Consider the following 6,000-nt stretch of genomic DNA (forward strand, 5'->3'; position numbering starts at 1 on the left):
GCTGACTGAGGTTTGGTCCTCTATATCCTATGTGGTCCCCTAAGCATGGCCAGGGTGATCCCTTAGTGCAGTGCAGTGCCAGGAATAAGCCCTGAGCACCTGGGTATGGCTCCAAAACTTTTTAAACTTAGCACAGCGGGTAGGGCGTTCGCCTTACAAGCGGCCAACATGGCCGACCCGAGTTCGATTCCTCCGCCCCTCTCGGAGAGCCCGGCAAGCTACCGAGAGTATTCGATATGCCAGACACAGTAACAACAAAGTCTCCAATGGAGACGTTACTGGGCCCGCTCGAGCAAATCGACGATCAACGGGAGGGCCTTTACTTATAAATAAATAAACCATGATTCACTTTGAGCATTTCAAACTTTTCCTGGTGGATTTCCTAGCAGGCCTAATGAATGGTACAAACTCATCAATTTGGAAGAAAAGTTAACCAGTAGATGGATGTCTATTTAGAAATCTTTATTAACATTATAAATAAGCTATATGTGATTTATTTAAATGATTTTGTGAACAATAAGAATACTTAAAATACCTTATAGGGTGCTGAGTGATAAGACAGTGGTAGGACATTTGCCTTGCATGCGGCCAACCCAGGTTTGATTCCTTGATTCCCAGCATCCCATATGGTCCCCCAAGAACTGCCGGGAGCATTGCTGGGTGCGACCCAGAAAAAAGCAAAAAAAAAAAACTTATTAGCCAAGAAATAGAAATAGCAGAGTTACATCTGAACCTGAAAATATTTTGCAAACTAACCTAGTACATCCTGGATTTTTTTTATGATAGACAAAAACTTAGTAATAGCCAGAATTCTCAGTGGTATGAGAACATCTAAATAAGGTGCATTGATTCAAGCATCTTTATGTACCACTACAGAATGATGTCTCATAAAAATGGACCAGAAAACATAAAGGAAGAATGGAGCTTGTGTGGATGTGAGTTAGCCTAGTTGTTATTCACAGAAAGCTTCTGGCAGTTATCTCTGATAAATGAATCAAGTGACCTGCTGTCTCCTTCGCACTTTTCTCTCCTTATTGAACTTTATTATAAATATCTACTCTTTCAGTTTACATTTTATGGGTAGAACCTAGAACGATACCTGACTTTGCAGCAATTTGTGTAAACAAGATAAATATCTACTTCTTCATAGGACTGACACTGAATTCTGGGTCGTGTCTGGACACTGTACCCAGTGTGGGCACACCACTTTCAAGGGAACATTGGCCTGCTAAAATGTACCAAGAGAAATATGTGGGAACCAGAGGTAGTAGGTCATGGTTAAAGGAACTGAAAACATAAACATTAAGGAAAAACATGGAATGAGAGGTTAAAATATTTTATGCATTGTTCAGTTAGAGATATAATTTGTCTTCCTATTTAAGGCCCCAATAAAAGCAGAAACCATGTCTTTTTCAATTAAGAGTATGGAGATTGTGTATCCTTTATACTTAGCACAAGTTGAACAAGATTGGGGCCAGAATCATAGTGCAGTGGGTAGGGAGTTTGCTTGTATGCATGTGACCAGGGTTGGATCCCCAACACCTGATATTTGTTCCCTGAATGAAGAGTCAGAAGCCCTGAGCACTATTATGTGTGGCCAAACAAAACTTGAATAAATACTGTGTATAAGACCATCTCACCATTCCTTTTTATATAGAGCCTATCTTCAATTCTTCAAACTGAATCCGGGAACTTCCAACACTACTTCACATTCTCCTACCTCCTCCCAGCCTGTTTAGTTCGTGCAGTCAGCATTGCTGAGAGGGCTGATTAAAATAGCTTTTTTCTGTAGAGAGAATTAAGGAGGAAGGTGCCTGGCATAGAGGCAGGGGGTGGAATGGAGTAGGGGTGGCAGGAAGGATACTGGGAACATTGGTGGTGGAAAATGTGCACTGGTGGAGGGATGGGTGTTCTATTATTGTATGACTGAAAATCATGAAAGCTTTGTAACTATCTTGCAGTGATTCAATGAAAGAATAACTTTTTCCCACCATGGGCCAAAAAGATAGTATATAGAGGGTAAGGTGCTTGCCATACATGCAGCCTGCCTAGTTTTATCCCTGACAACATATACGGACCCCCCACCAGGGTTGATTCCTGAATGTAGAGCCAGAATCCCTGAGCATTGACGGGTGTGACCCTAGAACCAAAATAACAGCTACAAAACCCTTTTAGAAATCATTAGTCGTAAGGCACTTAAAAAAGGGCTTCAGTGGCCGTCTTGAAATGGTACATATGCTTCTCTGCTGATGTTTCAGCACCCCTTTCTATGGCTTTACAGCTTTCAGCCTTTTTTTATCTTGTTGCTTACTGCTCCCAATATAACCATTCTAGAGGAAATTCGTGGAATATCCTTACTTATTTTGAAATAAAGTTTAGCCATTCTATAACATTAATTCCTTGGTCCTCTGGTCACCTGGAACTACCAGGAAATAGACATTTTTATTCCATACAAAGCAATTTCAGTATTTGATGACAGCCCTTTTGTTTTTTTTTCTATATGTAGGGAGGAGTTTTTTGCTATCTCAATAATTCTATTAAGATAGAATTATTCTATGATACTATAAACTAATGTAGATTACCCTATAGTATCAGATATTAATGATTTGGCATAGGTTTATTATCAAAATTAATGATTTGACATAGGCATATTTTTAAATGATTACAAAGAAGTTTAGTTAATATCCATAATCTTAGTTACTGGAAAACAGATTTTCGCCTTGTAATGAGAACTTTTAGGATCTATTATTTACAGTGTCAACAGTTTGAGGATATCACATATAAGTGAGATCCAACAGGGTATGTCTTTCTCTGCGGTTTATTTCACTAAAAATGGTACACCCATATTTTAGCAAGAAGCAGGATTACCCTTTTGGGGGGTCCTGAATAATCCAGTGTATATGTCTCCCACATTTTCTCTCTTTTTGAGCAGGGTGGTTTGGGGTCACACCCAACAATGCTCAGAGGTCATTCCTGGTGATGCTTGAGGAACAGTGTGATGCCAGGGATTGAACCAGGGTCTCCTGCATAAAATGCATCTGCTCAGAGCATTGAGATGTGTCCTGCCCCCTCCCATTTTCTTATCCATTCATCTGTCAAACTGCTTAGTTTGTTTCTACATCACAGCCACTTTGAAGAATAAAGGGGGAAAGACCTCAAGCCTGCATGAACATGACAGTGCTTATATCTTTTTGTGTTCGTGTTACTTTCTTTGAATAAATAAATCCTCAATAATACAGTTGATGGATCATCTGGCAGTCTTACTTTGACTTTGTTTTTGTTTTGTTTTGTTTTTTTGAATCTTTGGGATTTTTGAGGAGCCTCCATGCTGGCCACACCAATTTGCATCTTACACCAATATACATTCTCACCAACAGTTCACTTTTCTCCACATCCGTTTTCTCTACATCCTTATCAACATATTTTAAAAAATATTTTCGAGTGTAGTCATTTTAACAGATACGTGGTCACATTGATCTTTTGGGTACTTTTTTTTGTGGTTTGAAGGGTGTATTTTGAGCTTGGGGTTCACCTGGCAGATCTTGACCATTTTTGGCAGTATTTAGAGGATGATGTGCCCAATATTTAACTTGGGCCACCAGAATATGAAGTATGTGCTCAGTCTATTGAACTGTCTCCCTTGTTCTGATATCTTATTTTCATTTAGATTTGCATTTTCCTGATGATTAATGGTAGTACCTTTAATTTTTTTTTTTTTTTAGTGGGGGCAGAGGTAAGAAGATAGGGCACACCTGGCAGTACTCAGAGATCATTCCTGGCCGGGTTCAGGGTACCATGTGTGGTGCTGGAGATCAAACCCAGGTCAATTTAATGTAAGGCAAGTGCCTTACCTGCTATACCATCTCTTCAGCCCTCACTGCCTTTTTAGTGGCAAATAGCATGTTGGCCATTTGTATACCTTATTTGGAAAAATATCTCTTCAGGTCCTATGCCAAGTTTTAAATTTTGGCATTGAATTCTATGAATCATGGATTTCGAATAGTAATCCCTTATCAGACAAATAACTTGCAAACATTTGCCCTATTCCATAGATGGCCTTTTCATTTACCAAGCATTTCTTTTGCTTTATAGAAACTTTTTGGATGTAATTCCATTTGTTCATTTTTCATCTTGGTACATGTGTTGTAGATATTGTAGCCAAAAAGTCACTGCCACAACCTATGTCAAATCTTTTCTGTGCCTTATTTTTATGTATGTTTTTGTATCTTACATTTAAATTTTTAACCTATTTTGAGTATTGTTGTGAGTGGTATAGAACAGAGGTCCAGAGTTTCTGGATTAAGAAGACTGGGATAGGCCAATTATTCTGATTTCTCACTAGTTCGGATCATTCTGGATCTTACTTTGAAAACTACCTTAAATGCTTTTCTCTGCCTATCTACTGACAAGCTAGGAGTTCTCACCAACCTCTTCCCATACTGAAATTTCCCCTTATTCACAAATCATTTCAGTATCACTTGATCACTTGATCCCCCGTTATTCATCGATTTACTCGAGCGGGTGCCAGTAACGTCTCCATTCATCCCTGTTGCGTGCTAGCGTAGCCCAATGACATCTGTTCATTCTAGGAATTTGCAGAGCCTCAAACCGATCATTCAGGATCTTGACAAAGAAGTCTGACCATCTTGTAGGTGGGTGTCCATGTGATCTTTTGACGTCCTGTGGAATCCAGTCAGTAATGGCTCTAGTCCAGCGGTCATCTCTAAACCTCATTACGTGTCCAGCCCATCTGATTTTTGATGCCTTGGCAAATGAGACAGCGTCCCTGATTCTTGAGCGTTGACAGAGGTTGAAACTCCGCATTCTTTCTCTCATTTGAGTGAATTGTGATATTCCAAGCATAGCTCTTTCGATTCCTCTTTGAGAGACCCGAATAGTGTTCTCATCCTGTTTTCGTAGGGCCCAGGTCTCTGAGGCATATGTTAATGCAGGAAGAACAGTGGAATCAAAGAGATGTGCTCATAGCTGGAGGTTCTTTGTCCTCTTAGTTATTTCTTCAACGCTCTTGAAGGCATTCCAAGCCGTTCTCTTTCTCATGCGCAACTCAGGTGCCTGGTCGTTCATCATGTTGATTTCTCGACCTAGGTATATATAACTGTTGCATTCGGAGATGGTGGTTCCGTTGAAAGCGAATGGAGCATCAGGAACAAGGCTGTTTCTCATAAACATTGTCTTCGTAAGATTCAGCTGTAGTCCGACCTTTCCACACTCACTGTCGAAGTTGGTCAGCATTTATGCCACTTGGCTGATGTTTGGTGTTATTAGAATGATGTCATCAGCAAAGCGGAGGTGGTGTAGTTGCTGACCATCTATCTTCACTCCCATTCCTTCCTATTCCAGTCGTCGCATGATGTTCTCGAGGGTGGCACTGAAGAGTTTTGGTGAAATGGCATCACCCTGCCGAACCCCTCTCTTGACATTGATGATTACTTCTTTATAGAATGGTGAGATCCTGGTAGTGAATCCGTAATAGAGCTCACGAAGGATCCTGATGTATTGAGTTTGTACGCCCTGATTGGCTAGGGCTTCTATGACCACTTCTCTCTCAACAGAATCAAAGAATGAAAAAGTCATTTCAGTATAATCATTTCATTTCAGGCTGGAGCGATAGCACAGTGGGTAGGGCATTTGCCTTGCACGTGGCTGACTCAGGTTTGATTCCTCCATCTCTCCCAGAGAGCCCGGCAAGCTACTAAGAGTATCTCACCTGCATGGCAAAGCTTGGAAAGCTATCCGTGACGTATCCAACATTCCAAAAATAGTAACAAGTCTCACAGTTTGTTGTGAGACGTTACTGGTGCCTGCTCGAACAAATCGATGAACAACGGGAGGACAGTACTACAGTGCATTTTATTTCATGTCATTATTTCTTCCTTTTAAAAATATGTATTCACCATGATTCTAAGAACTGTTTTCCTGCTTTGCCTTTTATTATGATAAAACCCCGTCAGGAGTTTTCTGTCGTACTCTGCCGCCACT

Source organism: Sorex fumeus, unplaced genomic scaffold (genome assembly GCF_029834395.1).
Source record: "Sorex fumeus unplaced genomic scaffold, SorFum_2.1 ptg000034l, whole genome shotgun sequence".
Lineage (NCBI taxonomy): Eukaryota > Metazoa > Chordata > Mammalia > Eulipotyphla > Soricidae > Sorex > Sorex fumeus.